Source organism: Nesoenas mayeri, assembly GCF_963082525.1.
Source record: "Nesoenas mayeri genome assembly, chromosome: 1".
Taxonomy (NCBI): domain Eukaryota; kingdom Metazoa; phylum Chordata; class Aves; order Columbiformes; family Columbidae; genus Nesoenas; species Nesoenas mayeri.
The window spans coordinates 25,750,639-25,772,933 of NC_137541.1; positions in this window are offsets into that span (position 1 = coordinate 25,750,639).

The following is a 22,295-nucleotide window of genomic DNA, read 5'->3' on the forward strand; positions in this document are numbered from 1 at the left end:
TGTGCATATGTGTATATATGTTTATATGTATGTGTGCATATATGTGCAGGTATCTGTAGTATAAATATGTGTTCTGTGTGTTCACACCTGCTGGGAACACATCTTCAGCCTTGCCACTGTTTGGACCTGAAGCCTGAAGACATGGACTGGACGCAGCCTCTCCCCTCAGGCTGTTGGATCCAACATCTATTTTCCTCTAACAGTTCTCAAAGCTTAAATTTCTCTTAGAAGTTCCTTACCAAAAAAAAAAAAAAAAAAAAAAAAAAAGCATAAGGAAAATATTATAATGAAATAGTGTTTATTGCTTGTTTGTTTAAATTGTTTTTCTTTTTAATATGTCAGTTAATTGTGGCTACATTGCTTGTCTGACCATGGTGTCCCCTAAGGCAAAGAAAATAAGCTAATGTAGCTAAAATAATGGTGCCTCAACCCTGGATTTGCATTAACAGAGAGTTGTAAAATATGTTTTATTAATTTTTTTTCCAGACCAGTAATTTTTGAAACCAAATATTACTTGACACCCAACAAAAACATATCAGCTGTTTCTTTCAAGACCATCTTAAGCACAGTCAGTGCCTTTGTAATGCAAGGAGGGGGAGAAACAGTCCTCCATTTAGTTAATTTTTCAGCTGCATGAGTCAGTTGCATTTGTAGTGATTTCTTATTGAAAAAGAAAACTCATAGCATTTTTTTCTTTGAATTGTGCTAATGAAATATTAGATTTTGCTAGATTTTTGATGTTATTTTTTTCAGTGTTGCACAGAAATAATAGAATTAAAGTAAAAGTCAGATAATTTGCTTGTCTACTTCTACTATTTTGAAATATTAATATATTGTTGTTGAACCAATATATATAATTTGATTTTTTTTTCTCCCAGTAGAGGAAGGAAATATATATTGCACTGTAACTGAAATATTGCAGGTCATTTTGATCATTTATGCCACCATTTTAATTTGTACATGCTATGATCACAATAGATTATATGAGAAGAGCAGAGACTTCATGGAAAACTTTGAGCATATTCAGATCTCAAGAATGTCACAAAAAATTTGGAAGTCCAAGAGAACCAGTGCTGTAACAAGAGCTCAAGGAATAGTATATTATTAGAATAACAGGTGTATGGAAATGAAATAAGGTTTGGTGTTTGGTATGCTCAGATGCCTTCATAGTCCTGTGTGAACAAAGGACGATGATGTCTCAATGGTTTGGAAGAAGAAAGAGCTTCCTTGGAAGGAAGTTCTTAAAACCATTTCATGTGTTTCATGTCTTCTTCTGAAAACTATTGATAGGGACTTTTGACAGATTTAGAAAGATATGGCCTCCAAGAATTTCCAGATTCTTTGTTAAAATAACCTTTGAGGTAGGCTCAAAATGTCAGTGTTGTCTCACTTCCAGTTAATCCTGAGAAACAAAGTATTGCCAAGGGCCTACTTAAACAAAATATTCCTTTATGAAGTCTGTTTGGTGGACCAATTCCTACCTATAAAAATGCTTTTGCAGTATCATCAGTAGCCTAGTGATTAGACTTTACAAGTGATGTCATAGATCCAGATCCAGTTATGGACGAGGTGGTGGTGGGACCTGATTATAGATTTTCCATATTCCACAAAGTGCCTAACTATAAAACTTCTGGGAGTCTATTCTTTGAATTCCTTCAGAAACTGAGAAACATGTTAGGGAAAATGTGACTGAAAAGTAAATATTCCAGTGAGAAATTTCACTCTCAGATATTTGACATATTTTCCTCAGTGGTAGAAAAAACAAAACCAAGACTTAACCTGAAAATCTATTTATTAATTCTTCATAATTGTTGCAGATTTAAGTTACTTTCATGTTACTTTTATCATATTAGAGTATTAGCATATTCTGATTTTTCAGGATAAATTCCTACATAATTATAATTCTTTGGTTGAAAAATCTAATATTATTCTTATATGTTGTATACTTGTACATAATTTACTTTTTTGGCTCATATGCTGCAGTTCATAATTCCCTTCTATCACAGCTTATTGTTCATGAAGAATATTTTTTTGCTTGCTGAAGGGACTGAGTGTAATCTGCCTTGATAAACAGAGGAGTCTGGAGGGAAGGAGTGAAGTTGAGACTCAGAATGGGAGGAGAAAGGGGTTTGTTTCAATGTTTGTCATTTTGTTTCCCACTACTTGAGTCAGTAATGAAATATTTACTTTAACTGAGAATAAATTATGTTAATTTTCCCAAGTCAAATCTGTTCTGCCTGCAACAGTTATTGGTAAGCAGTTTGCTCATCTTTATCTTAACTTGTGAGCTTTCTCATTCCTGTTCTACTTTTGTCTGTATGGGGTGAGCAAGTGGCTAGGTGGGAGTTTGGCTGCTGGCCCTGCAGCAACCCACCGCACTGGTTCACCAAGTTATACGTCTGGACATGCTTTCAATCCTGTAGTCCAGGTCATTCATGAAGATGTCAAACAGCACGGGGCCGGTATTGATCCCTGGAGGACTCCGCTTGTGACAAGCTGCCAGCCTGAGTAAAAGTCATTGATCATCACCCTCTAAGTGTGACCTGCTAGCCAATTTCCTACCCATCTCACAGACCACCCATCCAACCCATCTCTTGCCAGATAAACTTTAGGTCAAATTACTATTCTGTAAGAGTAAAGGAAAATATCAATATTTCATAATCAAGTGTGCTCAGATTAGACAAAAATAAAATAAAAGTTCTTCATGCAACCTTAATTCTATTCCCTTGGAAATATGAATTACATTGGTTTATGTGATGGCATATAAGAAATATATAACAAAACCGTCCAAGTGAGGACTTAATGGAAATGGGGAAATGACTGTTCCTAAAGTGTGTATGGGGCCTGGCACAGTGGTTGCACCTGAATTAACTGGAATTGGTTAGTTTGTTAGATTTTAATATTTTTATTTATGTTAAATTAATATTTTAATACTATTAAAATTATAAAAATTATTACTCTCTTCATTTACTTTCCAAAATTATTGAAGGGTGTTTTTTTTTTTGCCTTTTGCCTTTTGAACTCCTTTCCCTCTTCTTTACTTCCCTCCCAATTACCCTTACCTAGTATATAGCTCACCAGGGAGTCATTCCTACATCTAAAATAATTCAACGCCTTCCCTGAGAAATGGAAAGAATAGGATAGTTGTCATCCTAGAAACTTTTTCTATTCACAGCTATTCTAGAGGTGCCCTTACAGAAACTTTTCATCCTCAATGTCAATATACTTAGTCATTCTTCTACTTACTATTGCAAGACACAAGTTATTTTTTAACTGACTGCACTTCCTATTTCTTAGTAGAGTCACTATTCAAAAATAATGTGCTCTGAAGTACTTAGAATTACTTGCAGTAAATGGAAAATCCAAGAATAGGACTTGCCTTAACCAATAATCTCAAACAATACATGTATAGTTCTCATAATTCTTTTTATTGAAACAAACATATGCTTTAGCATAGATACATGTTACTGCAATGGTAATTAGCACGCAGTTAGCTCCTGTATTTGAGGGTTGAACTGAAAGACTTTGAAGTAAATAGAAATGATATCATTAATTTAAATGGGCAAAGAACTAATCTTTGTATGGCAGAGGAAAAAGCCAAGCCTGACAAAAGTGATAAAAATTTAAAGAAAACCTGCTTAGGTGTTATACTTTGTCTAATAGAAGTAATTCCATTGCTTTCAATTTGGCATTTTGTAGTCACCTTCTGTTCACTTCTGGGAAGGAAAAAGAAAGAAATATGTTTTAATGAGTATCTGTTACACTCTTAAACTAGAAACAGTCATCCGTACATGGAATTTGTATTATTTTGGTAATGGTCACCATTTAAGTTCTATTGTTCACCACCTTTCTGTGTATTGCTTCTGTAAATATTTTTGACATGTGTCCAAGAGGAATGTGTTCTAGATATTCTCTTAAAAACAAATCAAAGTTTAATTTATATTAAAGAGAATTAAATACAAGTTAAAAACCAAAACAAAGCTCTTTAGCACCTTCTAGCAGAGCAGGTGTTCGTGATGCATATTTAAAAAAAAAAGAAAAAAATCTAATTGTCAAGATGATTGCTCAGAAATTCACACAAACAGTGGCTCTGTAACTGCAAGATAATGCAGTATAGTCTGGAATTAATTTCTCCATAAAGCTGTAACACTAAATTGAGCTCTGATGTTGATGGAAGGTGTAGGAAGAAACCCTATACTTGCAGTATATTCAGATAGTCAGCAAAGACAGAGATATTTTATTTAAAGGATATTACTCATGCAAAATGTAAAGTAACATTTTTTGAAAACCCCTATATAGAAAATTGATGGTACATATTTACTACAAAATTTTGACTGTTATAATGCTAAATAAAGTTACCTCATATGTAGCTCACCAAGTTGGCCTGCACAAATTCAATCACAGAATCCCATGTGGTTTTACTTTGGCTAGGACTGGGCACCTCTAGGACCTTAAACACCATCTAAAGCTCCAGAGCTACTGTCAAGAACCCCTTCCTAAAAGGATTGGACTCTATACTGTAGCCATCTACATCCTGACCTCATCTCCTCTCATAACAGCTGTTCTATGAAGTATGGAGTAGTTCTTTCCTGCTTCCAGAGCTCCACCAAAATGTCAATGCTGAAGATCTTTTATTTTTTAAAATGCTTTCAGGGACAAGACAACAATGAAAGAGTAGTCGAAGAATTTTTAAACAACCACAAATAATTCACAGAGAAGCCCATGAGGTACATAGTCTTTTGGAAAAGCAATAAAAGTTGCTACTCAAAACCCAATCTCAAACCATCTATATTTCTCTAAGTTTTATTCAGTCCTTTCATGATCTTAGGACCTACGCAGAGCCCATCCTTCTCCTCCCTTTCTCTTTACAAGAATCAGTGTCAAGGCTTTTCCTTTGTAAAGTTCTGGGTTCCTCAGTCAATTAATTACTTTGAAAGACTTGAAAGACTTCAAATCTTTCAGCAGGTGTTCTATTGCTTCCTTATAATCTTCCCTGAGACAACTCTGTCTTCACTTTCAGCTTAGCTATCAAGATAAGGGGCTGACATTTCAAAAGTAACAACTATGTTCTGTTATTAGCTTTCTGCTAATAATCTCTTCCAAGTCCACAAGAAAAATCACAAAGAACGAAACAACATAAGTGGAAATCCTTCCATACCCCATATGAAAACATTTTATACAGAAAAAGTACACACCAAACAAAATTAAACATAGAAATATATGCACATATTAGAACCAGCCACATGTAATCTAAGTAGAAAATTTATTAGAATACAAGTTTTAAGTTACAACATAACAATTTCCCAATACACCTCTGAATCAGGAAAACAGAGGTATCAAGCCTTCTCCCACACTTGTTCTAAGAAAATTGAGAGGTAAATCACAGAGGAAAAAAAAAGTTTTTAGTTTTCTGATACCTCTATCACATTGCTTAACAGAGGGTAATACAAACTGACTTCATAGTTACCCAACATATACATAGCATTTCTAAAATCTTAAATAATTTTTTTCAACTCTAAGTAGCATTGAGATTTTGTAAATGTATAAAGTAGCCATGAATAGTAAGAGACACACAAAACATAAACACTAGAAGTCCTTTGAAAAAAGCACTAGTCAATCCAGTGGAAGAATGATGACTTTTTTAATATCATTTCAAGGAGAAAAATGATTTAAAGCCAAGCTATTCCCATGAGATGCAGAATGAGCGACAGCTGGCTTCCTGCAGACTGCATTTAGGTCTCCTTAATAAGTCCCTTGTTGCAATACTGGCTAGCTTTATCTTTTATTTTTTAATGTTCCTGTATCATGTATCCCAAAGGTATATATGTGTTGATTTTTGTCTTGGAATTATTTAGTGGGCCAAATTCATACCTGCTTTTCCTTATTTTGGTCTCCATCCTCTACTCACCTCCAAATTTCAACAAAATATGTGAGAATGTTGTGTCTCTAAGATTTATACCTCTTGATTAGTTTATAAATTGGCTGGTTAAATTATATGAGGAGACACATAGGCAGAGCAACCTAACATACTTAATTTTCTAAATAAATCAGGCATCAAGACTTCACTGCTTCTTCTTCCTCAAAATATTGTCTTGCGTTGTGGAGCTCTAACTTTCATCTGATCAGGAACAAGAACCTAAAAAAAAAGACGGAGAAAAGCTTGCTGTTTGAGAACTACAACAAATAGTATAACTCTTTTGTACTTCTTTGTAGGTCAGTGATTTTTATTTTTTAAAACCCCACCCTTTTCCTCAGCTTTAGCACCATTTCAGTTAACTTCCTTGGAAAGTGATCAGATGATCCAGAAATAGTTGACTTTTAGCAGAATGGCCTGGTGTTCCTGGTGGTTATATTAAAAAGTAAAAGTGATGGTTTTAAAATACATAATAATTTATTCACTTCTTTTAACATATTTTCCTCTAGAAGTAGTTTGAGTGTAAGAGAACAGGAACTCGATTCATCTTAGTGCTATCACATGCTCTGTACATTCTATTTTGAGCAGTACAAATGCAAACTACTTCAATAGATGTTGCAGCATGTTAGACAAATGAAAACTTTGCTAGAATTGGCTGTAAAATAACCTTTCAAGGCAAAATTTGGAAATAACTTAGGAAAAAAAAAAACCCAAACCATTCTCTGCAGCAGTAGTGATGTGTTGCTGGGATCTACTCCACATAAAACAAAAGCAGAATCTAACCTCAAATGATCATAAATTGCATTAAGGACAACTGAAAAAACCAGAATTTTAAAGCAAGTGTTTGGAATGCAGAGCTTGCATATCCATTTTTCTAAGATTTTAGCTTTCATCTGCACTTTATTTTATATCTTTTCAACATAGGGCACCTTTGAAAGTGCAGTGGTATCTGTTGTCTACAGATTCACATATATTGTATTAGGCAGACTACTTAAAGTCCTTTTAGACCATTGTCTCTGATTTGTGTTCATTTTTACCATACTACTTTGAGACAGAATGGCAGAAACACAGTTAATCCTGTGTGTCTTTTCCCTTTTTTCTTTTGGTGCTTGAAAGAAAGAATTCTTGACCACTTATTTAGATACTTGTTTGTCATTTCTCTGCATCTGTTTTCAGGAATGTTTTCTGTATGGCCTTGTAATCTCTGTAATCTTAGGAATAATGAGGATTTAAAGGATTGTTCTACATTTAAAGTCAAGATAACATGAGCTTATTTTTTTCTTCTGGCAAAGAAAAAGAGGCAAAGAGATAGAAAATGAGGGAAGATTCTATTTGAGTAGTCCTTTAATCTTCTCCTTTACAGAGAAAAAAATCCTTAACTACTACTTTCTCCTTCTTTGTCTCATGAAGAAAGATTGACTTCAAAATCCCACCATTTGAAAGGTATTGTCTCTTATTTAAGACAGCATAAAAGACACTCTATACAATATACTTTTATGGCAATCTATACTCTTAAATGCGGAGTAGCTTAAAAAATTAATCTTTTTTTTTTTTTTTTTTTTTTTTTTTTCCATTTGGAAAGATGATATGTTTGGTTTTTACTCTTAATAGACAGTAAAAATGGTTAGACTGGGATTGACATAACTGGCCTTCTTAATTGTCCATGAATATCATTCCATTCCCATCATATCTTGATGATATAGAAAATCCTGATCTATCTTATCACAATTTCTAATATAAATTCTACACTAAGGGTTTTCTTTTAACTGAGGTTTGTGGGAATGGGAAAACAGAATGAATTTTGCCATGAACTCACCTTAGTGCAACATCAGGTACTCACTGAAGTGGTGAGATGCCTTCTGGGAACAGTGAGAGGAAAGTATTGACACAGTAGGCATTGTTCTTAACACGCAGATTGCACAGGTTTATTGCATTGCCATAAATATAAAAGACAATTTATTATAGCTCACAACAATTGAGACAATTTATCTGGCATGCTGGGAAAGGTAAATCTCATAATTTCTATATCCAATAGGAAAATATTTAATATTTTAAATTTGTAGTAATTTTAGTTTCACTGAACTGTGAAGCGCTTTCGGTTTTTGTGTAGGACAACGGAAAAATGCACTAAATGACTAAAGAGTCACTAGTATGTTAACAAGTCACTCCCTCTTCTCATTGTAATGGCAATAATTTAGGATTTAAGTAAGTTAGTATGGAAACTAAATAAGATTAAAAATAATTAAAATCTAGAATAATATAGCTCTATGCCCCTTTATAGCAGCAGATATTAATAGAAGAATCAAAGAAGCAATTATTTCATGGTTGTCATCTAATCTAATCTGATCTAATCTAATCTAAACTTCATATTGATAGGCCCTGAATAATTTTTCTCACCGGAGGAGAACTTGATAGACTCCTTTGTTACAGAATGCTTTCCCTCTTGATAGATGCAATCCCTGTATTTTTCATTCTCCATTTTTTCTTTTTAAATATGTGTCATCTTTTTTTTTCATTCTGACAAACTTACACATTTTAATGCCAATAGAAATATTTATCGCTTCCATTTTAAATAAAAAGTAAAAAAAAAAAAATCAAAAATGAAAAAAAAAAGAAATAAAATAAAAAAGGATTGTGAGCATAAAGTAAACTACTGTGGTATTTTCCTCTCCAAGTTAAGAGAGAGCATTCAATGGAGCCCAAAATAAAAGAATAGCAGTTCAAATGCATTTGGACTTAACAGGAATCTGCAAAGGCAGGTGATCAAAATGGCATAAAATACCTAATAGTCTTAACGAATAGGCTGTTATGAATCAGAGATTATTAAAAATAAAATTAATCACATTGACATCAGTTTTAGGGTACCATGCTTAGAGTTCCATTAGCTCATAATAAAGAAATTCATTATATGTATTAGTATATAAAGTAAATCAAGGTTTCACTTGTAAATACTTGTACAAGTTCTAATAACTTGTTTTCTGCAACTAAAATAGGCAAATTATGGAATTTTATACACCCAAAAGCTCTGAATGGGACTTGTGAACAGGTATATTGCCCCTTAAAAATAACCAGGAGTAAAATTATTTTTAAATGTACATGAAAGCCATGCTTTTTGCAACTTCTGCAACTTCGAGACATTTATATACTATAACCTGCATAACCTGCATTAAAACTTACTAAGATGTTTCTTTTTTGAATGTAATCTTTTTTGAGCTGAAGATCAGGGAGCTACAGAAAGTGTACAAAAAAGTCTGCATTCTGCATACTCAACTCCTTCAATCTTGTTGTATTAGAATAAGCGTGTTTTACTGCTGTGAGCTTTTTTTCTTGTGTCATACACAAACTGTTATTTAAATACAGTTTCAGGTGTTTAGTATTACTAAACAACTTTGTTATGTTTTCCACTGTGGTTTGACAACTTCTTGGAGAGAAAGCTAGTATAATGACTGAGATAATGATTGGAAAAATTCTCCTGGTGAAATTAAATTATCAACTTAAATGCATTTCCAGTTCAGATTCTCTTTGGCACATTTATATTTTATGAGTGTGGAGTGGGACTGATCTTTCCAAGTTTAGTTCACCTAAAAGGCAGGGGTCTAGCCTATGGTAGCTGCCCTCAGATCTTTCTACTCTCATAGAAAAGAGAGAGGCACCGCAGCAGATAATTAATTCTGTCTTAAAACAGAGCACCAAGCTTAGAGGAATGACAGAGTGATCTATAGGTCTGCTCCAGGGGATATTCTGTAATGAGACTAATAACCCAGCAGATCTCACAATACTCAATGAAGAGCTAGAGACTCCTCTAGAAAATGATTCAGAGCATCCAAGTTAAACTCTGGAGGAGCCTCTGCCTTTCTGTCGTCTTCAGAGGGATTAAAGAGCTGAAAATGAACTTTCATAAGTCCTCTCCATTTCCACTGCTTTTGAAAGGTAGTCTTGGTGACCAGCTTATAATATGTGCTTTTTTTTTTTTTTTAATTTTTATTTTTATTTGAAAGCTAAAATTAGGAGACATGAATCCTTACCACAGTTTCTTCTCATGGAAGGTTTGCATTCTAGTTGTTGTTTTTTCTATGGAAAAACTCCATCTTAAGAGACTTTCAAAAAAAGAAGAATGCGAGAATTCAGCTTTCTGTTCCTCGGGTAAATCAGTATCTCCCCTGGATGTGGAAAGAAAGCTAATTTTGAAAACTGGTAACACCAAGAAGTGAGAAGCAGCAGCTCAATGTAAATAGTAAGAAAATTACCTCAGTGGAGCAAAAGAAGCACCACTCTCTCTTCCTCCTTTGACTTAAGCATCTGAATCTTGCTACATCCTTTCAGTTGTATCCTATAAACCCATTTCTTTAGGAGTTGTCAGTTCCCATACTGATCTTTCTGTTCCTTACATAAATTTCATATTTATATGCTACTAAAAACATCAGAGTCAGATTGATCTTAATATGGCTTAATTAAATCAATGCAGTCATTTATTATCTTATTTTATGACATTGTTTGAGTGTGTTTTTCAAATCACTTATTTTGCATCCCGTTGTTCTTTTCTGGTTTATGCTTTATAATCTATTCTCATAGTTTTCTCTTTAGAAGTTCTGCACTATTTGTTGTTGTTTTGTCTTTGTTTTTTGTTTGTTTGTTTGTGTTAACTCAGCAGGTGGATCTCCAAACTGTACATGCACAAAATCTGTATAACATTTAAAGAATAGCTGGATATGGTCCCTCTTCACCGTTACATGATGGAGTTCCATTTTACATGATTGGGACAATAATTCCCTTTTTTTGGTTGTTGTTCTTATGAGAAAAGAAAGAGAAGATGTACTGCACGACAACATTATTGAAAAGATCAAATAAGAGAGCTATAATTAGTAAATGTGACTGCATAACTTCTTTCTTGGGGGACTTGGATTGCACACTGATGTATCCCAGTAAGGGAGCTGCCTCCTGTATAGAAGGAGGCCTCTGGAACGATATTGTTGTAGAAACTGTAGTTTATTTTTGCAGAAATAATTTTGGAAAAATTCCAGTTTTAGTTTAATTAGAAAGTACAAAATTCTGAATCCTTGCACAAAGAAAGGTCATTTAAGCTTTGATATTCAGAAATTGCTTCAAGTCTGCATAGTTTAAAAAATGGGTTGAATTCCAGTTGCAGTTGCCTAGCAGAATATGGCTTTCTATAGATCCTTCTTTCCATTTCTTCCCATCCCTGGATCCAGACTGCTTCTTTTTGAAGTGAAAACACTTAATGATATCATTTCTATACTTTCTTTCCACAAGCAAATCTAACAAATATTTTATACATCATCAATTTTTAAAAGTATTTATTCAGTCCAGTAAATAAATAATTTTAAAATTCAACAAAAAACCCTCATTCAGTTACTTCAGTAAGGCATTTCATTATCTGTATGTTTCCTTGAAATATTGTTAAAAGACAGTAGTAAGTATAATAATTACAATTCTTTGGTAGCTAGCAAACAACTTTCTAGCCTAGAGACTAGGCTGTGGTAGGACAGCTGTGGTAGTAACCTCCAAATGACAGTTTTGTTTTGAAGTCATTTAAGAGCTTGAATCCTCTGTGTAGGCCATAAATAGTAGCACTAAATGTTTCTTTGTGAAATGGCTGTGAAGGGGTCAGTTAGCACATCTATTCATTTCAAATTGCTTCCACTGACACCAGACCTGTCCCTTCATCACCACAGAGGGAGATGAAGAGGAATAATGAACGAACTAAAAATAGAGGAGTGAATCTATTTGAGGATGACCTGATAGAAAGTCATAGAGAAAAAAGGCAAAGGAAACCATCTGGTGATTTTCTGAACAGTAACCTGGGGTCACATCTTGCCTCTGCTGAAGACATGGAGTCTTTCCACTATCCTCACTTTCATCAAATTTTCCCCTTTCTTTTCTCATATTTGAATGCTGCTTCTCATTATTTTTCTCCCCACTGATACTGACTTGCTCTTTACCCCTCAAAATGCAAAATTAAACAAATCTAACTAAACAGAAATATGACTTTTCCTAATAAGAAAAGAGACGAGATTTGAACTTCATCAGGGTGCAAATACATGCTTCTGTGAAGAACTTAGGATAAAGTAGTGGTGACAAATCTCTATGTGAAATATTTTGTTACCCCACTATTACTCAGATGAAGGCAGTGTGGAAGGACAAAACAATTGTGGGGAAGGGACAGGGAGGCTTGAGTTCAAATATGATGTATTCTGGAAATTATAAATCAATCTGAAGCAAAGAAAGAAGCTTGAGAAGTTAGAATCTGATTCATCTTTTATAATATTATTTAATCCTACTGAGAGTAATAAGAAAGGGGAAATTGAATTTTTATTTATGGTGTAAAGCATTCAAAAATGTTACTGGAAAAGGGACAAACCTACTGCATAATTTCTGTTCAGAATAATTAAATATTGGAAAGGTTCTGATTTCCAATGGGACTTATAATATAGCACTTTGAGCCTTTATTATGTACAGGTTTCTGGCAAGTATGTGAATAAGATCTGAAACTGAGAGGATGTACTGGAGGATGAGGGCAGGAATATCTGTTTCAGAGTGTGTTTGCATTCCTGCCAGAAATTATTTCTTGATAAGACTTCGTTTTGTCACTAGTAACATTAAACATTTTCAGGCTGAGTGTATGGTCTGAGTAGTGACCAAAATAAAGATTATTGCACCAACGCAAGAAAGTGGTCATGAACCAGCACCTGAAAAGTGTGAAGGGAATTGGGCTGAATCTGACGGCCCAACAGAGGGAAGACTGCTGTGACTGCCTGACCTTGGGTCCATGCTGAGCAAAGGGAAAAAATCATCTCCACCCACCTAATGCAGCCCAGGATACTGCTAGCCTACACTGTCATGTAAAAAGGAATAGTCTGTTTGCTTTTGTTAAATCTGAAATCATGCACTCCTGTAGTAAGTCACATACTTCATGATAAATAAAAGGCCAGAGAACTGGTGTTGGGAAGAAAGATGAAAAAGAAATCTGTTTGTACTGCCCAGGATATCATTCTGTCTCAGGACTTCCTTTTCAAGCAACTTTATTTTTCTGGCTCCACTTTTGCTATATTTTCAATAAATATTTAATGGCCAATTCATTCATGTATATTATTGAAATCTAGGAGTCAAAATGACAATAATCTAAGAGCATAGAAAGATAAATCCCTCAAGATTTAAAACACAGCTGTGCTGGTTTGACTGAAAGTGAGTTAATTTTCCTTCATGCATTTAGAAACCTTTCTTTTTCATAGATAGTCATTGTTTGGATTTAGTTTGAGAGCAAGAAGATAGCCTCTCAGATAGAGTTAAGGTTTTTAATTACTGTAATGTGAGAGCCAAGGTCTCTGAGCTCTGGGGTCTCTGAGGCAGCTGGGAAGGGGGGCATAGATGTGACAGACCTTGACTGGCATCCAAACTGATCAATGAGGATATGCAATGCCATTAGCATCATGCTTCGTATTTAAAGAGAGTTGGGATCTTCCAGCTAGGTTCTTGGAGCCAAGACAAAGACCTGTTCGGGGCAGTTCTGTTCGGGACTTTCTTTAGTTCACCCTTTTGCCATCCTACCATTTTGCAGAGGTTTCTGGGCCTTTCTGCCATTTGCTCTCTTCTCTCTCTGGGACTGGGTGTTTGGGACCAGGTGCTGCTCCCCAGGACTGGCTGCTTGGTGCGAATGGAGCTCATGAAGAATTGTATCAAGTATCTTTTATTTTACGTTCTCTTTCCATTTTACATAGTAGTAGTAGCATATTAGTTCTATTTTGTTAATTTATCAAGCTGCCTTTATCTCAATCCACGAGTTTCTCCCTTTCCTTTCAATTCTCTCTCGTGTTTGGGGGTGGGTAGGAGGGCAGAGAGTGAGCGGCTCTTGTGATTATGTTGCTAGCTTGGGTTAAACCATGACAACAGCTAAGTGCATGGCTATCATTTTGCACTAAGGTGTTCCAGCAGTCTGCAAGTCTAGGCACTCATTGAGAAAAATGTGGGAGGAGAGCATTGTTTAGAACAACAGGACAAGGTTTTCTAAAGTAACACTTCTTATGTGTACATATTTTTATGGTGACTGCAAGGCTATGAAGCAACTCCATTGCAACCAAGTTTTTCCCTCAAGCGCTAATATTTCTCATGTGACATCCACAGAAATAAATTGGGCTCTGTGTGTCAGCTTCAGTGTTTGTGACTTACATGGGAAATTTAAGAAATATAAAACCTCCCAAACATTTGATCTTTAATTTTGCTTTGCTGTGCATCTTAAAGCAAACAGTATATTTTGTCCTCTTGGCTTTGAAGAATTTTTCAACAGCAGCAGGCTGCTATTAGTACTTCTAAACACCTACAGAATAATAATAATAATAATAATAATAATAATAATAATAATAATAATAATAGTAATAATAATAATAATAATAATAATAATAATAATGATAATAATAAAGACCATAGGATTGATTCTCTCTTTCTCTAGAAAACTTAATTTCTCTGATAGCAGGGAAGTGTAGAATCAGCTGTAGACTCAGCAAAAGTTTAACTGTCTGACTCAGAGCAGAAAGTTGCCATTAGCTGCTTGAAAATAAAGAGAAAGAACGTCCAAGCCCTTCGGTTTCTAGAAATTGGTCCCACTGGAAGTATGTACTTAATGTCGAAAGATGACCTCTACTCCGTGTTCTAGGGGAATGAAAAAAGAAAACAAAGCAACTGCTCAGGCAGTGTACTTGCAGAAAAAATATATTCTGAACTAAAATGAGTCAACCAGCTTGATTTTGGAGATAAGGAAGGAATGACCTGAGCATGGCCTAAGTATCAATCTGCACTTCAATATTTCTATCATTTGTTTCTCAGTTTTAATATGAATTTGTTTCTTTCTTATTTATGTTTTTTTATTTTATTATAGTTTTATGGAACATGGAGGAAAAATACTTAGAATTAGGGAAGTAATTGACAATGGCAGAGTTTGAGGTGACATTTTGTTGCACTTTTGGAAAGCTGTGGGAAAAAAATATCAGATACATATTAATTCATTAAAAATTATGTACAAGTTCATACTACATGCACACTTTTCAGTCAGAACAGCAAAAATATATTTCCAAATGTAGTGAAAAGACTGTCAGCTAGAACTTTAAAAAGTATACTGGGAATTCTGGTTGTAAAAATACTTTGAGAAACAATTCAGAATTAGCAGAGGTAAGCTGTACAATTTATTGGTGATTTTTTCTTCTTAATTTCACTGAGACTTGACTTGTAGACTATTCATGAACTGCATGAGCACAAAGAAATAAAGAGCTCTGAGGTATAATGCACTTAAACTCATGCATCCTGCCACCATGAAAAAAGAAACTGTGTTGTAAATTAAATCCTACGGTGGCCAAGTTCAGCAGAGGACTCCAAGTGTCCTTCATTTTGTGCAGATATTAAAGCTGATGTTTCTCAAAAGTGTGGGAAAATGGCAATGGGATTGTCAAAATAGATATCAAGGTTATGCAAATATGTGACCATCCAAGTCTGCCCCAAATCCTTTTGAAGGTAATGAAAATAATTCTACTTACTTACAAGAGCCTTTTGGTAATCTTAAACTATTAGAAATCATAACTGCAATTGGTTCCTTGCCTTCAGAAGTTTTTACTCAGTTATCCTCAGGTAAATCTCTGACATCAAAACAAGTTTGCCTTAGTAAAGACTGTGTCAAGCACCAGAAGGACACAAATTTTAAGTTCTATATTATCACTAAAAAGCCTAGTATCAATGTTACTGACATTCATCCCCACTAAGAGGAGTTAGCTTGCCAATTTTCTGTGTTAAAACAAAAAGAATAAAAATGTATTCTTGGTAAAACCAGTCTTCTAAAAACTAAGTACAATTAAGCAAATGTGAATACTAACAACATCCAAGTATTGTCAAAAAGAAAACTATCCTTGCCTAATATTTAAAACAATCATTTCTTGAACAAAGAAGCAACCATGATGCAGTGTAGCTACTATAATGTTGTCCTCATTATTTACTACTAGAGGCTATGCATCTTGTTTTTAATCACAGATATAGTCTCTAGATCAGCAAAACTAGAATATATTGGTTGGTTTTGTTTCTTGTGGATAAAGTATTGATAAACATTGGCAACCTGATAGCCATGTTTTCAGATTTCTACTAGCTTCATAAATGAGGGAAATTGTCCAGTTAAATTAATTAAAAAGAAAACAGGACAAATGAAAGTACAAGTGACAAACCCTTCAGTAACCAGGGCTCTGTGTGTTGCTTGTCAATTTAATTGCAATGAAACTTTGGGATATTTAATTAGATTTTTAAAGGCTTTGTTTAAAAAACCCAAAAACCAAACAAAAAATTCAAAAAAATCCCACTAACTTCTCCCCCTGCCGACCCTCCCCCCATCCCCATTATTATCTTTTACATTAAGCACTTCAGGTGTTACAGTAAGGATTAATAAGTGTAATTCTTTTTTTTTCTCTGTCTGTATGATGCAACAAACAGAGAACTGTCGGGCAGCGTGCTCTTCAACCAATAGACAGGTTTTAAACATGCTGAGACAGAACAGTTGGACTATTGGCATCACTGCTTGGCGTAGCAATTACACAGTCATAATTCTCAGGATGATGCTGGTGGGGTTTGGCAGAGCTGTGTAGTACTGAGACCTGCAGACGTTGCAGAGGACATGACCTTGCCATGGATCACCTCATCTTTCATTGTAGGAGCTAATGAATACAAGCAGAGGTGATAGCCTACGTGTTAGATGTGTAACTGTTTAGCTGAATAATGACAGTGTAATGTCCACAATTCTTCTATGATGCTTACAGTTAAAACAAAGTTCAACAGAACGGAAGGGCACATGCAGAGCATAGGCAGAAGAAGAGCTTTTTTGGTTCCATACATCAGCAGCATTTATTTTACTGCTTAGATATGAGACATAAAGAAGAGAATATGAGCCAGGTTTTAAAGTTTGAGGGGAATGTGACAAAAAGAAGGTAAGCCTGTGGTCAAGCATTTAAGATGGATTGCACAGAATTTGCAAAAATTCGGTGTCTACTTTCTCCTTTTTTCAGCTGGGAACTAAGTGGCTAATAAATCAAAATCAAGAAGAGACCATTCCATTACAGAAAAACATGAGATTAAAAAGCTTATATGGAAACATAATCCTGAAGATGTGGAGTGGATGAAGACAGTGGGAAAAGCAGACAAATATCTTACCAATATGCTTGTACATGTAGTTCTGCAATTTGAACTCAAGTATTTTTGGTACATGCAACAGAAAGGTTGTGGAAGTCACAGTAATCACAATTCAGAGTGACCGAAACATAAAAAAAAACTTAAAGAGACTCAGAACTGGTGACTGGAAAGCAAAAATTATACTATGAGAATGACTGAGTGATTAGTTCCTAGCCATTGGACTGTGAAGGTAGAATCATATTAATTTCAATATCTTTATCCATATTTCAAACAGCTTTCATAACGAAATTTTTAAAGCTTCACAAATGGGCCTTTTAGTTGTCTAGCTATTGATATACTAACATGTATACACATGGGTGAATAAATCCATATAGACAGGTATAAATATTTTTCTCTCTGGGGTCTTTGGATAGATGAAGTACACACTTCTTTCAGAAAAACAGGCCACAGACTAGAAAGGGGTTTAAGGAATGCCTGAGTATCTCTTATATACAAGGTTCCATGTATAATATTGCAGACAGTCAGGTTTTACCCATAAGGATTTTCATAGATTTAATTTTGATGTTTTTGTTAATATCTCAACAAAATGTATTGTTTTCTGTGTTCATATAGGATTCCACTGAGACATAATATTGCATGTCAGTCATATTCCCCCTTATCAGCAGAATGCAGTTTGACTAAGCTGGAAAGATATTTCTTCCAATAGAAGACTGAAGAAAAAATAAAACCAAACTGTTTTTTTGGTTCAACTCCCAGATTACATAAAATAAATATCTAAATTCTGATTGAAATATCTGCTGATTGTAAATTGGATGGGATTAAAAGATAAACATTGGAATACAGCTAGCTAATTCTGGTGCAGAAATGTGGGTTGTTTTCAGTCTGTTATGTAGATTATGCAATCTAAGGAACTGAAGTCAGAAAAGGCGTTTGCAAATTGTTGATCGGTTTCTAGTTCACATAATGGGCTATTACATTTCTGTATATTTAATTCAAATGCAATGGGAATGCAAAAGCTAGAACTGTAAGTTCTCACTGATAAGATCATAGCCCCAGTTTGAAATACTCTGAAATCTGTAGTGGTTTTAATACATGTGCAAATTCCCTGGTTTCAAGCAATCTCTGTTTAACATTCAGCAAAAAATCAGCATAGGCTCATGTTGTATTGTAGACTGAATTTTTTAATGTAACCCCTCAAGTCAATACCAGTGACATTAGTTTACAGTTTAAACAAATCTGTGGCTTTACACTAGTGTTTTTATGATCAGTTTTGTCCAAAGGAAGAGGCACATATATTTTCATCTTCTATACTTTCTTTAAATGGAAATAAACAAAAAGTAAATTTGAAAGGAGGGATTATTGAGTTTCAGTTTGAATGTCTGGGATTGTGATTTTTGACCCATAAGTTTGACATGAAAATAGTTTTCAAAGTTTTGAAAAATAAATTTTCTAACTTGAAATGAAAAGCAGTGGAAGTATGAACTAAGATTGAAATTCTCAGATCTGTCTTAGAGTTTTGCTTTGGAAATCTATGTCTAAATTACATTATCCTGATAGTTCTAATAACTAGTCAATTAATCAGTATTCTGCTCTATAACCTTGTATTTAATGGCACCAAACAATAGTGCGGAGCACTGGGTGGGCACTAAAAAACCCCACTTTTTCAGTTGACAAAACAATGACAAAATGTGTCTAGATGAAAATTAAATCAAAGCAAAGAAAACCAAAAAGCCTTTTAATGTTATATCATCACTGCACTACAAGGGTCACTCATGATAAGGCAATGAGGTTCATCTTAAAAAGAAAACATCTGTTTCCCTGCTCATTATTCACCAGCAAATGAAAATGAAGATTTTAATCCTAAATTAGTGAACGAGAAACTAGAAGTCTGAGAAAAATGGGGAGTTTATAAATATATTTAAAATAGATTTTGGATCAGAGCATAAAATATGAAAAATAGATTTCATTACAATAGTTGCATATTAAAAAAAAATGTGTCGTATAGAGCAAAATGAAGGGAGTTTTAAAGACATTACCTTCTGTAATGAAAATATATCCCTACTACAATTATAACTTGGAAATATTTGAGCTTTATTTAAAATCTTTGAAAAATCCTGATAAAGAAAATGTTTTTTTGTAATAACATAGGAAAGACATACAGGAAAAAAACTAATGAAAGGGAATTGAAATAGATGTGGAGAGCAGGTGTCTCATTTTAGGCAGGTGGTGTTAGAAAATGAAATTATTAAAAATTACTGTTATGGTGTCTAAGACAGGCAAGCTATAAAAGGATCTATGGTAAGGAAAGGTTATTTGTGGAGGAAATATAGGCTATCATATTCAAGCACTTTAGATCCTAAAATGGAAATAAATATGCAAGGGTATTCTTTCCTGCTCTAGTGAAAAAAATTGTAGAACAGTAAAATGAATTGATGCTGCTCTTACTAAGTTAGGCTAGAAGTTTTGACTTCATTATATGAAGAAAACTGGTTATCCAGGAGAAACTTCTTAATTTAATTAAGTCAGAGAAATGTAATCATTTAAGCAAAACTCACTCTGTCCAGAAAACTGGGAAAACTGTCCAGACTCCTGGGAGCATCATATGGTACAAACTGACATAAACATTTGAACGGCAACTGATTTACTGGAAAAAAAATGTAGCTGCAGTCACCATAAATTAAATTGTAATGAGGAACCAGACAAAATCAATAAAGTACCAAAACCAGGCAATATTTATTAGGCCTTCTTCTGTTCGCTTTTAGAATGTCCATGTCAGTGTACAAATTGTGAGTAGGAGAAAGTCCTTCTCCTAAGGAGTTTACTGTCTAAATACATAAGGTAGCAAAGTATTATACCTACCCTACTTTGCTGTTACGAATTGGAGGCACAGTACTATAAAGGTTATGATCCAGACAACCCACACCCTGAGCTTTAGTGTTATAAAAATGAGCTTTAACAGTATCAGAACATATATCTGACAGCATGATCTGCACAGCTCATTCTCTAACAGTGCCTAAACCCAGAGTAGCAACATTCCTAGTCCAACAGATTGAGGTGCTGAACATACGGCTAAAGCATTTTGGACTGGAAATATAGGCTCCTATGATCTGTTTATCCCATATGACAATACAGAATTCAGGCACTTTTCTACCCAAATTGCCCCTGAGGCAGTGTTCTCCTAAGCAGAGTGGTAAAACCACACTCAGTCAAGACCACAGGAAGAGAGAATAACGCTGCTCTTCACAGTGCACCTAGTAATTTGACAGGTGATGCCTTAGGAGTTAGCCCTTGTTTCCTCACCTCCCTGTTAAGTCAGAGTTGTTGCATCTGAGGTGACATCTCCAGGGGTGAGGCCACTTCCAGAGGAGAAGAAGTGTTTGCCCTTTCCACCCTTTCTGAGAAAGCTGTCCTGCTGCCTGGCAGAAATGCAAAAGCCACATTGCCAACCATTGGTCACCAGGCTTTGCAGACAGAGGCTGCCATAAGCTTCAGGTCTTGATCCATTTCCATTTCAGTCCCCACTTCTATAATGCTTGGATGGCATTAAATGCATAAATAAATAGAAGGCATTCAAAGAAAGGCACTCATTAAAAAAAAAAAAAAAAAAAGAAAATAAAAATCAAACTCAAACACAAAATACAAAGGAGACCTTTAACTACAATAATAAACTGAGATTCCCTTCAAAGTCTATTTTTCACAGACTCCCCTGGCTTCTCCTGTGAACTTACAGCTTCTCGACCTTCTTTCTCACTGAGAAAGAATTAAGTCAAAGCAAATAAGAAGTACTTTAAGAATACAAGTTTTTAGCTACACAAGAAGGTTAAACCTCCTTTTCTGACCTTTGACAAAACCATTGCACTGAAATATTTTCAGAATGGGCATTGTGCTTGTGTCTATACATTTTTAGTGCTGCTTAAAAAAAAAAAATCTTTGTATGTCTTGATTTGAAAATGTGTTGCTTCCAGAGGGCTAGATAAAATGGAAAATGATGAATTTGGGGCAAATGGTTTCTCTGTGAGTGTTGATCCTGAATAGCTTTACCCTGTGATGCCTTGTGTGAGATGATACAGCTCAGCATGAGCTCATGAGTGATGAAGAGTATTTAATCACACAGAACAGGATACTCAAAGATAAACTGGAACAAATTAAAAGAAGTATTAAGTACAGCAGTCATGATCTGTGGTTTGAGTCTGCCTTGATTGTGACAGCGTAATGTTTCAAAAGTAAGATTTTTAATTTCACTTGAAGCAAGTAAACGTGTCCATTGATTTGCTAGAAACTCTGTGAACCTTACTCATGCAATGTATGTCAAGATTTCATTTTCACTTACTTCTAAGGAACCTTACACAACGTGAACAGTGACATTTCAGACTTCTGTTTTCTGTCCTTGCAATTAAATGGCTTTTCTTATCTCTCAGATTTACATAGGATTGAATTTCCTATTAGTTCCAAATGGAAAAAAAAAATGTTTACTACATTAACTTGAAAGAAAATAACATTTGGAAAATTTCAGAATAATCTCCATCTTAGTCTTTTATGTATGCTTTCAAGGAAAGCAAATTGAGAGAAGGAGGAGGGAGAGGGGAATGGCTCAGTTGTGCACGTGGGCCTGAAGGGGGAGAAATTGTTTCATGCTTGGGACTGCTTTGAGAATTCCCAGCCATGATAATTTCATTATACAATGGAATAGAGTGGTTTTTCTTTTATTTTCTTTTCTTTCAAAAGCAAGTTAACCCAAACTGATTCACAAGAGTTTTACAACTGCTTACAAATCTAAAATTTAGCAATTCAATTTTTTTTTTTTAATTTAAAAATATATTGCATAGAAATTGAAATCAGGAAACTGATGGAAGAAGACTTTGCAGGGGAAAAAAAGGGAGGTGTTTGAAACACTTATTAAATTATAATTCAAAATACATTTTTTCTAATATTTTTTATGTCTATATTCATCACCTCTTGAGATACTGAGGTATAGAGAGGTATAGAAATATAAATATTATTTTTTCAGCAATCCTATATAGATTTTATTAATATTGTTTTCCCTCCTCACAAAATTCCGCTACAAATTATCAGTCACTGCTATTGATTATTATCCTTGTTCATATTTGTTGAAACAATGGAAAATTCCCCATCAGCCAACATAAATATGCAAGTAATTGATTTTCAGCACATGATTACTTAAGAGGAACTTAAGGGCAGGGTTTTAAGA